Source organism: Salmo trutta, chromosome 26 (genome assembly GCF_901001165.1).
Source record: "Salmo trutta chromosome 26, fSalTru1.1, whole genome shotgun sequence".
In the NCBI taxonomy this organism is placed as follows: domain Eukaryota; kingdom Metazoa; phylum Chordata; class Actinopteri; order Salmoniformes; family Salmonidae; genus Salmo; species Salmo trutta.
The window spans coordinates 32,919,838-32,932,433 of record NC_042982.1 but is presented as its reverse complement, the minus strand read 5'-3'; the positions used below and the strand labels follow the sequence as shown (position 1 = coordinate 32,932,433).

At 42.5% G+C, this 12,596-nt stretch overlaps 1 protein-coding gene across 7 annotated transcripts in view; it reads left to right on the top strand.

The window, feature by feature from the left end:
• Positions 1–7,817: 7,817 nt before the first annotated feature.
• Positions 7,818–12,596, top strand: part of slc36a4 (solute carrier family 36 member 4) — a 237,139-nt gene continuing 232,360 nt past the window's right edge. For 5 of the 7 annotated variants that reach the window (XM_029715725.1, XM_029715723.1, XM_029715724.1 and 2 more), the window contains exons 1-2: positions 7,818–7,917; positions 8,423–12,332. The gene's annotated coding sequence lies outside the window, so the exon portion shown is untranslated. The remainder of the gene's footprint in view (positions 7,918–8,422; positions 12,333–12,596) is intronic. The other 2 variants (XM_029715727.1, XM_029715726.1) reach the window with 1 other exon arrangement.

Here is a 12,596-nt window from a genome sequence, read left to right as displayed (position 1 = left end):
CCCCAAAAAACAACTTTAGTACTTTAAAGTATTTTTACTTAAGTACTTTACACCACTGCATTAGGGTTTGATTAAGTCTTGGACAATTAACAAAGAGGCAACTCGAATTAACTGCGATTGCTTTTATTAGAATTTTGCATTGCAAAATGTGACAATTATTTGTCATGCCATGAGAGGTCCTGGATCCGGGCCAAATAGGTCCTTGATCGAAACAGTCCAAAACACATTTGCAAATTATTAATAAATGATAAATGGATTTATTCATATTTTACTCACAACTGTACAAGCTATTTTGATTTATATAAACCACACTTTAAAAAGGTCCAATGCAGACGTTTTTATTTCAATATCAAATCATTTCTGGGTAACAATTAACTACCTTACTGTGATCGCTTTCAATTAAAAGTGTAATACATTTATTTATTTTTTTATTGCTTATTAGCAACGAGCAATTTCTCAAGCAGAAATTTAGCTTGGACTGTCTGGGAGTGGTCTGAGTGGGGAGGGGAAAACTGAAAACTAGCTGATATGGGAAGAAAGGTTTTGTCTATTAACTCATTTACCACCTGGTGATGTCCCCAGGCAGGCCAAAACTCTATCCCACCAAAACAGGCTGAAATTTCAGGCAGTCTTATCAAACAGCACTTACCCTATGTCACATCTACTCCCAAGTGACAGGATTGGCTATGTAACAGAGAGGGCTCACAAAGATAAGAGTGGGAGGTCAGAATGGGGGAGGGATGGGGAGGTCAGAATGGGGAGGGATGGGGAGGTCAGAATGCGGGAGGATGGGGAGGTCAGAATGAGGGAGGGAGATGGGGAGGTCAGAATGCGTGAGGTCAGAATGGGGGAGGGAGAGAGATGGGGAGTACAGAATGGGGGAGAGAGGGAGATCAGAATGGGGGAGGGAGGGAGATGGGGAGGTCAGAATGGGGGGCGGGAGTGAGAGAGAGTGGACATCATATGATTTTGTAACTGCCATTATAAATGGTACTGCTAACCTAGAGTCCATTCACACATTCAAATGAAATATATACAGGATGACAATGCATCCTAGCAGTAACCAAAAACATGCTCCCACACATACAGTAGTAGGCACACACACACATACACACACAGTTTTTATAAGATATGTTTAATGCTAGCTAGCAACTTACCTTGGCAACGTAAAGCAGGTGGTTAGAGCGTTGGGCTAGTTAACGTAAGGTTGCGTCCCCAAGCTGACAAGGTAAAAATCTGTCATTCTGCCCCTGAACAAGGCAGTTAAACCACTGTTCCCTGGTAGGCCGTCATTGTAAATACGAATGTGTTCTTAACTGACTTGCCTAGTTAAATAAAGGTTAAAGAACAAATTCTTATTTACAATGAAGGTCTACCAAAAGGCAAAAGGCCTCCTACGGGACCTGGGATAAAAAATATAAATATAGGACAAAACACACATCACGACAAGAGAGACAACACTACATAAAGAGAGACCAAAGACAACAACATAGCAAGGCGACAACACAGCATGGTAGCAGCACAAAACATGGTACAAACATTATTGGCCACAGAAAAAAGGGCAAGAAGGTAGAGACAACAATACATCACATACTTGTGATATATTTACACTATATATACAAAAGTATGTGAACACCCTTTTAAATTTGTGGATTTGGCTATTTCAGCCACACCCGTTGCTGACAGGTGTATAAAACCGAGCACATAGCCATGCAGTCTCCATAGACAAACATTGGCAGTAGAATGGCCTTGCTGAAAAGCTCAGTGACTTTCAAAGTGTCACCGCCATAGGATGCCACCTTTCTAACAAGTCAGTTCGTCAAATTTGTGCCCTGCTAGAGCTTCCCGGTCAACTGTAAGTGCTGTTACTGTGAACTGGAAACGTCTAGGATTTGGCGGATGCCAAGAGAACGCTACCTGCCTAGATGCATAGTGCCAACTGTAAAGTTTGGTGGAGGAGGAATAATGGTCTAGGGCTGTTTTTCATGGTTTGGGCTAGGCTGCTTAGTTCCAGTGAAGGGAAATCTTAACGCTACAGCATATAATGACATTCTAGACGATTCTGTGTTTCCAACTTTGTGGCAACAGTTTGGGGAAGGCCCTTTCCTGTTTCAGGAAATGAATAGCTGCTTGTGAAATTGTGTCTTAATCCTAATTGATCAAATAATGTATTTTTTCATATTATTAACTCCCACCGATAGTCCCTGCAGTCCCTTGAAGGTAAACCTCTGTCAAGGTTTAATTTGCTTTGAAGTAGAAATGAATAGATATTTCTGAGAGTGCCACCCCGAGCGCTCCCCCAACACACACAACCTACTTTGTTTGGTGCTTTGCACTCGTGTGGGTTTACATTGAGTCAGACTTCAAAGGGATTGGCTCAGACTGTCATGGAGTTCTGTATGTGGTTTAGCTCAGAGGGATAACATAATCTTGTAGCAAACAGGATACCCAAGTTTCGAACCCTTGTGGACCACGTTTACCTTGGCTCTAGCATTCAAGTTGTGTGCCCACTTGTTGAACTTACTTCAGCCTCAACTTGTGTGGTCTTAGAGTAAACTCACTTTGCTTCAGACACAAACAGAGAGGAAGTTTGGGAAAAGCAAAACACTTTCTCCCAGTGGCATGTGTAAATCACACAGGAGGGGAGTAGCTAGATTAATTAAAATAAAGAAGGACAAAAATGAGAAGCTTCATTATTATTAAACCCTGGAGTTCCATTTCAGGGGTGCATGGGCATTCTCCGGCTAGATGAGACCATCCAGCTGCAAGTGGAACCAGCCACCAGCCACCTGTCCAATTACATTTCACTTTTAATTCATGGGAAATAGGCTATAATTAAACTTGCAATAGGCTGAAAATGACAATTTCATTATCATCATAGAAAGTAATTCCAAGTACTAACATGATAGGTCGCTGAATTTGTCTGGGGTCACTAAAGATCCCCCCCAAAATTCTCCAATTTGTCTGGCTCTTGGGATGCAATAAATGACAGTTAGAGCGAGAGAACCCGGGAGGATGAAATTATATCGTTTTTCTGGCCTTGCACAAAGAGCGCTTAAAAGACATAAGTATGAAATTAGGAAAAGGCTGTTTCTTCAGCCTCGGTTCAAGGAAGTTAATTACAAAGTTGGGATTTGTCTCCAACAGATAGGATCAGGTAAAGTAGTGTAGAGATGGTCTAGCCTAATTTAAAGTGTATCCCAATAGGGGTGCAGCTAGTGACCCCAAACAGATGTTACCATGGTCATAGGAGTCATTGTTTCTCTCTCTCTCTCTCTCTCTCTCTCTCTCTCTCTCTCTCTCTCTCTCTCTCTCTCTCTCTCTCTCTCTCTCTCTGGCTCCCACATGCACTATGAAGAGCACTGCTGAGGAACCGAACCATTCTAGAAAAGTCAATGTGAAAAGAAAATATCCAAACACCATAGTAAGGTTTTGGTCAGGCATGGTGTTGTCAAAAGGGCACAACAGTATCCTTCTTACTCTGTCCTCCTCTGTCTTTCTCTCTCTCTGTAGCACTCAGTGTTACTCAGCCTCTCTAACACACCCTCTCAATGTCTATCTGAGAGCATTTCTCTATCTCTCTTTCACAACCAATTAATTTCCAGTTGGAAGAAGCAAACAAGTATTGGATATAAAACTGATAGGTTTTCTTCACTCCGTTTGGTTTTAAATGAACTTGTGGATAATTGTTTCTTGTTGTGATGGAGGACTACCCTGAGGGAGTGTATTTAAATGTAAATGGAGTTTTTAGGTTCAGTGCTGTTACAAATTAGGGGGAATCACATCTGTCAACACTGTGTTGCTTTGTTGGTCATTGACCTCAGCTAAGTTTGCTAAACAAGTATAATGGCTGACTTTAAAGGCCAAATTTAATTGGCCTGCAAGTTTTTCCACTACAAAATCTAAACTTGATAACCTCTGAAACAGCATGTTTCAACCATAATTCAATTAAGAACTGTTTACAAGATTAACTCCCCGTAGATGAACATATTAAAGCCATTTGGTAATGTTGCTAATGCTAATAGATCATTTTAGTCTCTGATTCATATCTCTCGATTTGGGCAGACAAGAAATGGGAAAAGCTGTTTGAATAACAGTTCATGAAGGTGACATGCACAGGCACTGACATACACAAGGAGCACAGAGTGACTTGTCCAGATACTGCTGTAGTGAAAAGCCTTCACATTAGGAGGGAGCACCTCAAAACGTTTTGTGAAAATCTTCTGTTTATTGTTACAGAAAATGTGTTATTTATTACACTGTCATTAACTGTCTCTGGCTAGAATAGTCTGCCTCTTCTAGTTATATCTTCACAATGTGTCTGGCCTGTAGCAAGTGTTTAGGCCTCCTGTCTTAGTCAGCTCAGCTGAAAACTGATTTGATTTTGCATGCCAGTTGAACCGACATGCATAGAGCAAATGCAATTTTGAGAAGAGCTCTACTCTAAAGGGACATTACATCTTAGATGTGGCAGAAAACTGATTCATAGCTTTTGAAAGTTAGATTATTTTTAGAGGACCGGATTTCAAAGACAAGAGAGAGTATAGATCAGAATCACCTTTATTTGCTAAATACATTTGCATGTTCAGGAATTTGACTCGGTGGAATGGTGCTGCCACAATAAACAGAATACACAGACAGACAATGAACACAGTATACGGACAAAATACATAGATGCAGAATTTACATTTGGAGCACTAGTCATTGAACTGCCTTTTGAGATAAATTATAATGTCACGTCCTGACCATAGTAAGATGTTATTTTCTATGGTAGAGTAGGTCAGGGCGTGACAGGGGGTGTTTTGTGTTTTTCTATGTTTTGTATTTCTATGTTTAAGTTCTAGGTTTCTATTTCTATGTTGTTTTTTGGGATGATCTCCAATTGGAGGCAGCTGGTCCTCGTTGTCTCTAATTGGAGATCATACTTAAGTAGGGTTTTTTTTTTCACCTGTGTTTGTGGGCAGTTATTTTCTGTTTAGTCTCTGTACCTGACAGAACTGTGATCTGATCGTTTTCCGTTTGTTATTTTATTTTTAGTGTTTTTGAGTTAATAAATTATCATCATGAGCACTAAACACGCTGCGCTTTGGTCCCCTCTGTACGACAGCCGTTACATATAAGATCATATTTTCCTACCAATTTGCCTGCCACAGTGGAGGTGACAATAGCTAATTCAGCCTTTCAACTTGGAAGTACTGTAAAGCAATCCTCAGTTAATTTCTGAATCAAATGATATATAATTAATGCATGGTGACGTATTGAGCGTTCAATGAATCCTAACTATAACAATAAAGCAGATTGATTCTGTATTCAGCAGATTTAGTTACATTTGGATAATACACTTTTGGCTAAATGTAATATTTGGCCAAATGTTAAACACATAATGACTGAGTGCTATTTCTTAATTTGTTTATAGTGAAGAAGAAAAGTGCCTAGCATATTAAGGAGTACAGTCAGTGTTCACTAGTGGATTTATCTTTATTTATTTATCTCAACCTCCAGTTTAAAACCATATAGGTCACCCATATGCTACGCTCTTCATATAACTTACACTGAACAAAAATATAAATGCAACATGTAAAGTGTTGCTCCGATTTTTAAATTAGCTGAAATAAAAGATCCCAGAAATGTTCCATATGCACAAAAAGCGTATTTCTCTTAAATTTTATGCAAAAATTTGTTCACATCCCTATTAGTGAGAATTTTGCCTTTGCCAAGATAATCCAACCACCTGACAGGTGTGGCGTTTCAAGAATCTGATTAAACAGCATTATCATTACACAGGTGCACCTTGTGCTAGGGACAATGAAAGGCCACTCTAAAATGTGCAGTTTTGTCACACAATGCCACAGATGTCTCAATTGGCATGCTGACTGCAGGAATGTCCACCAGAGCTATTGCCAGAGAATTGCAGGTTCAGTTCTCTACCATAAGCTGCCTCCAATGTCATTTTAGAGAATTTGGCAGTACGTCCAACCAGCCTCACAACCACACCAGCCCAGGACCTGCATATCCAGCTTCTTCACCTGCGGGATCATCTGAGACCAGCCACCTGGACAGCTGATGAAACAGGAGTATTTCTGTCTGTAATAAAGCCCTTTTGTGGGGAAAAACTAATACTGATTTGCTGGGCCCAGCTCCCAGTGGGTGGGCCTATGCCCTCCCTGGCCCACCCATAGGGCGGCGCACAATTGGCCCAGCATCGTTAGGGTTTGGCCGTGGTAGGCCGTCATTGTAAATAAGAATTTGTTCTTAACTGACTTGCCTAGTTAAATAAAGGTAAAATAAATAACAAATAAAAATGGCTGCGCCCCTGACAAGTCATGTGAAATCCATAGTTAAGGGCCTGTATTCAATTGACTGATTTCCTTATATGAACTGTAACGCAGTAAAATCATTGAAATTGTTGCATTTTGCATTTATATTTTTGTTCAGTATAGTTACAGGCACACTGGCAGTGTCAAAACCTCATAAGAATGATGATCTACCCCATAAAGTCATGGACACAATGCAATCTATAGAAACCAACCGCTTGGATAGGTCACGTCATACAGTACTGTAGACCTCTCTATAGAAACCAACCACTTGGATAGGTCAGGTCATAGTACTGTAGACCTCTCTATATAACCCAACCACTTGGATAGGTCAGGTCATAGTACTGTAGACCTCTCTATAGAACCCAACCACTTGGATAGGTCAGGTCATAGTACTGTATGCCTCTCTATAGAACCCAACCACTTGGATAGGTCAGGTCATAGTACTGTATGCCTCTCTATAGAACCCAACCACTTGGATAGGTCAGGTCATAGTACTGTAGACCTCTCTATATAACCCAACCACTTGGATAGGTCAGGTCATAGTACTGTAGACCTCTCTATATAACCCAACCACTTGGATAGGTCAGGTCATAGTACTGTAGGCCTCTTGGTGAAAGTGCTGTTCTCTCCCCTCACTAGGACACTGAATCATATGCACAACACCCTTGTGACAGTGTCAATCATAGAAAAACTTGTAGCAGTATTTTACAGTGTCATGATTATGCACCTGATGGTATACAAAAGGCTATGAAGTATTTGTAGTTAATCACAGTGGTGGAAAAAGTACCCAATTGTCACACTTAAATAAAAGTAAAGATACCTTAATAGAAAATGACTCAAGTGAAAGTTACCCAGTAAAATCCTACTTGAGTGAAAGTGTAAAAGTATTTGGTTTTAAATGTACTTAAGTATCAAAAGTAAATGTAATTGCTAAAATATACTTAAGTATCAAAAGTAAAAGTATAAGTAATTTCAAATTAAGCAAACCAGATGGCACCATTTTTTTTCTTTCATTTACTGATAGCCAGGGGCACACTCCAACACTCAGACATAATTTACAAACGAAGCATGTGTTTAGTGAGTCTGCCAGATCAAAGGCAGTTGGGATGACCAGGGATGTTCTCTTGATAAGTGTGTGAATTAGACCATTTTCCTGTCCTGCCAAGCATTCAAAATGTAATGAGTACTTTTTGGTGTCAGGGAAAATGTATGGAGTAAAAAGTGCATCATTTTCTTTAAGAATGTAGTGAAGTAAAAGTTGTAAAAAATATAAATAGTAAAGTACAGATACCCAAAAAAACAACTTAAGTAGTACTTTGAAGTTTTTTACTTAACTACTTTACACCACTGGTTCATTTATTATATGTCCCCCCCTTTCTTCTCCCCAATTTTGTCATATCCAATTGGTTAATCATATCAGTAACGTTAGTTCCTCATAGCAGAGCTGTAGCTCCGCCCACCGGCGAAGTGGAGCAGAGCATGCTGGGTGATCTCCAGCTCAGAGAACAAGATCAGCTCGAGAGAAGTTAAGTGAGAGAAAGTTCCAGCCATCCTTGTGGTTTCCCACCAGTTAGGTTTCATTGTGCGTCCTTGTTGATATGTAAGTACATATTTCATATCTTTCAGCGGTTTATGTCTGAAGATGCACTCTGCGACGATAATGTCAGATTTATGCTTATGCTAATTAGTAGTTTATACTGCGAGCTACTTGGCTATTGTGAGCTGGTTGGCATATCTTTTCGTACATTTAAGCCTGTATTTGTAAAGAATAATGTCCCCCAGTGCGTTGTTTATATACCCTGTAATTGTATACGTGTATGGTACATCATTATATGGGTATTATATTGTATTTCACTGTTTCTAGGAATTCAAGTTCATTGTGCAGTTGTAGCCCTGTACTGAATATGATAGTGCTATGCTTTGTCGTACACGTGCGGCGGCACCCCATTCATCTCAAATTAGTGCAGTCACATTCAAGTTGTATTGCACTGTATGGTCCTGTATAGCATTAAGTCATCATAGTCATGTTGTTTATGAGAGATGTGAATTGGAGATCGTATTCTGTCATTTACTATTGTTTATTTTATTTATCTCTTTACTTGCAGACCACACAGACACACACTGGTTGAAGCAAGTTGCCAGACCACTAAGTGCCCTAGCCCATCCATACTACATACTGTCATACTGTAGTATGGCTCTGTCTGTCATCTGTGCCCTTTTATCAGAACACGGGAGCGAACACATAAAGTAAGACCTAACCTAAAGAATATACAGTCCATCAAGTCCTCACTAACATTGTGTTCTGTTCGAGCCGGATAAAGGTGTTTACTCCAGGATCAAGATGCAGCGAGTTACAGGTGAAGCCTGGACCTGGTCTGATCATCCAAGGCACCAAGCCTCACCTTATCCAAGTTATACCAGCACAGGACAGTATGTACATGGACAAGAAGATGACCTTCAGCCTCGCATGGAGGGAGCTGCCAAGATGACACCCCTCACTCCACCCAGTCCCTTCCTCTCCAGCCAGGCCAGATGAAACACAGCTCCAGATGAGTTGAGACCTTCAGAGAGTACAGGGCCATCCTAAACCCTCATCTGACCCACGAGAGCAGAAGGATGAGCCACAGTAAGCAGAGTAAGGAGCAACATAGAGGTCTGTCCTTGGTCTACAACAGTCCCTGGGAACACAGGAAGCCACCTACAGAGCACGAGCTAGCGAGAAAGTACATTGAGCAAGAGAGGCCAGCTGCGTCAGTCCCAGCGAGCATGCAGGTCAGGCCCACTCAGCTACGTGAGAAACAAGAAGAGATGGTACAGCTCGCCGAGACTCTCCTCTCCGTGCTGCCGCAGCTCACATCCCAGTCTATAGCTAGTCTCTCCCACTAAGCCAGCCCCTACAGAGCCCTCATGCCGAGGTATCCTTCCAGCAGATAAAGTTCAGCTGACACCACCACGGCCTGCGTTAGAGCTGGTTGAGCATACAAAGCCATCAACCAACAAAGAGGATACGACTTGTGATAGACAGTATGACAACAGTGAGTGGCCTGACCCCCCCCCCAACGTGCCCTCCAGCATGTGATGAGTCACTACTGCCATGTCATCAGAGTGACTCCAAGCCTATAGTGCGGCTACCAAGAGCCTCCTCCAGCAGCTATGAGTTCCCTCAGTCCCGGTGCTCACTCCACCTGTCAGGAGGCTACTCTTCCACCAGTGGTCCAGCTAAGAGAAATACCTACCTGTCAGCTCCTAGACACTCCCAGTGTGGAGTATCAGCCCCTTGATGGTGCCAGGGTGTGTCTACCTGTCCCTGCCATTGGTTCTCAGTTCGCCCTCAGCATGGGTATCCAGCCTGTTCCTGACGAGGTGTTTCAGTCTGCCACCACAAAGGACCCATCAGTCAACAGTAGTCTGCAGCCAGCCACTGTTCCAGAGTTGCCACCCGCTCCTGCTACAGAGCCGAAGTTAATCAACGAGGTGGACTCTTTAGCTGCTCCAGCCACAGGGGCTCTGCCTACCCTGTCCTGGAGCCCAGACCAGCTACTGAAGATGGGGCCCAGTCAGCCACCTTCCCCAGGGTTACTGCTGATCCCTACAAAGCTAACCCATTCTTCCCTCAGGTTCCTGTATGCCACTGACTATGGGGCCGAGCCTACTCCGTGCTCCAGCCTCCTGTCTGTTCTTGCTATAGGAGCTCAGCCTATCCCTGTCAAGTCAGACTCACTGTCTGCCAGGCATGAGGAGCAGCGTTCTCCATCCGTGAGGGCCCAGCCTGTTTCCATCATCTTAGACCCGCTGCCTGCTACCCGGGCAGCCCGGCAGTACCTAAAGGTACAACCTGGCCCTGTCACCAGATTCTGCAACAGAGAACCATCGTGTTGCAGCCACAGGCCCACAGACCGCCGTTGATGCAGATCATCAGCCAGCATCTCCCTGGTTGCCACCAGCCGCAGCCCAGGGATCCTCAGCTCGTCCCAGTATCTCTCCTACCAGCTGCAGCCCAGGGGCCACCACCTGGCTTTAGACTAAGAGTCATCCCTGTTTCAGTTAGGGGGGCTTCGCCAGAAGCTAACGACAAGCCCCCACCTGCTCCTGATGAGGAGCCCAATTCATCTCCAGCAACGTGCCCTCCACTTGGCCCTGGCTTCCAGACACCGGCTCCGTTGGGGAGCCCCCACCTGATCTTGAGTGGGGGCCCACCACTGCTTCCTCCAAGGTAGAGAGGCATTGTAACCCAAGTCACCCTACGATTGACCGGTGTTATATTTAGCCCCACTCTCCCCTCGTGCTTAGCCATTCTTCTGCTAAAAACTCTGGGTTTAAAAAGGCTCAGTTCGCTCATATTTAGGAGTTGATAAATAAAGCAGGAATAGAAAGCTGGGATTTCCCACTTTTTAACAAAAGCCATTAAAACTGCTGTTTTTGCAATTGCAAGAATTGTTGTGCATTGACTGCTTGTCAGAATGCATGTTTCCCTCCCTGTGGCACTTATAACATGAATGTGCCAAGAGAGGAATATTTATCTAGCATAGAACACAACAACAAGCCGACTAGGTAAATAGATAAACTATTATACCATGGGGTTGTTTGATTTTTCTATTAATTACTTGTTTTGTTTGCAGAGGAAAAGTAGGTGTAGAATGTTCTAGCATCTTCAGTGCACCTCAGCAGAAATGTTTTTTCATGTTCCATATTGTTTTGGTTGCGTAGTGGCAATGATTTTGCCGTGGCGCACCCCCACAGCGAAATGAGTACAGAGGAAACACTGGTCTGGTACATACAGTAGATTGTGTGTGTGACCTGTTGCTGGCTGGGCTACAACCTGGTCTCAGATAATTTCATATTATTCTGTATGTAAATCTGAATCCCCCATTTAGTATCGACCCTTTTGCCATACGTGACACACTGACAGATGCGCGTGACTCTTGACGGCAGTAAGAAAGCCATTGCCATCTGCGCCCATTCATCATAGCCTAGATTTACATTTTTATTGCTTCCAAACAAAACAACTTTTTGGGGTTCTCATACTCTTACAATGATGTTTTGATTCTTGCTTGAATAGTCACTAAGATTATATTTGGTTGTGATCTTTGCAAAATAACTATTTTGGATGCAACAGTTGTTAGCTAGAATACTAACACACATTGATATAGACTGTAGCAAAAGCTAGCCAAAGAGCCATTTTACTGGTTGAAGTTTAAGTGTTTTTAAAAAAAGTATAATGCAGTTGATTTGCGATGACAAACATATTAAGAAACACATTTATACAAGCCTTAAAATCAAATTATAAACCAAAAGTAGTGTGAAATGCACTCATAAGCAACATGTAAATAGAGGCTTTATTTTGCTGGTGTTCCATAAAAACACTTGCTCTGCCACCAACTTGCACACATCGCCCTTGTGCGGCAATGTTTGCAAACATAGAAAGGGTCTATATGGCACTGAGTATCCCGGATTTACATTTACTATGTTACATCAAGTCTATGAGACCAGGCTGGTCATTTGTGTAAAAATAGCTGCACTATTGTACTACACTGTACAAGGGCATTAGTTCAGCTCACATGCCATCAGATTTGTAAAGGGACTGCATCCCTGCAAGGGATCCAGCTAGCCAGGGGTGAAGAGTTGATGACTGTCAACCCAACTCTAATTGGGGCTACATCAGGCACGAAGCGAAATAACTTCACAACTGCAAGAGGAATCGTAAATAAATGGACACGTTTCCTTTAAGACTCCCCTCTCCCGGGTTGACAATTGTAGCTGGTGTGACGTTTACCACATCTCGTCGGCTAAGGAAAATATGCTATTCTACGCCTTCTAATCCGGAGAATTTCAACCTGGTAATGAAATTGTAACCAAAGAGGACAGCTATGAATTCATAAACTCAATGGAAGTGTTCCGGTCATTTCAACATCCATCCAAAAAGAACAACAGAACGTCTCGACAGGAACGTCTGGGTTTTGACAGCTTTCGACCGAAGTAGCAAGTTTCCCTGACTCTGAACCGCGAGACAGTTTGGTAGGATCATTCAGAACCCCACACTGCTTATGACTAGACTACAACGTAACTAGCATTAACATCATTCATAGAGCCACGTTAAATTGATAACACTGCTGTCGCTGTTACATTGTATCTATAATAACACTGCTACAGATTTGATAGCTGGCTACGTTTCTATTGGTCTGTTCGTTCAAACAACAATAGCACTGATTTACCCCGTTTCTTACATTGACGGCATATTTTAGCCCACAACTTTTACTGCAAAACCGGCGAATTGCACGT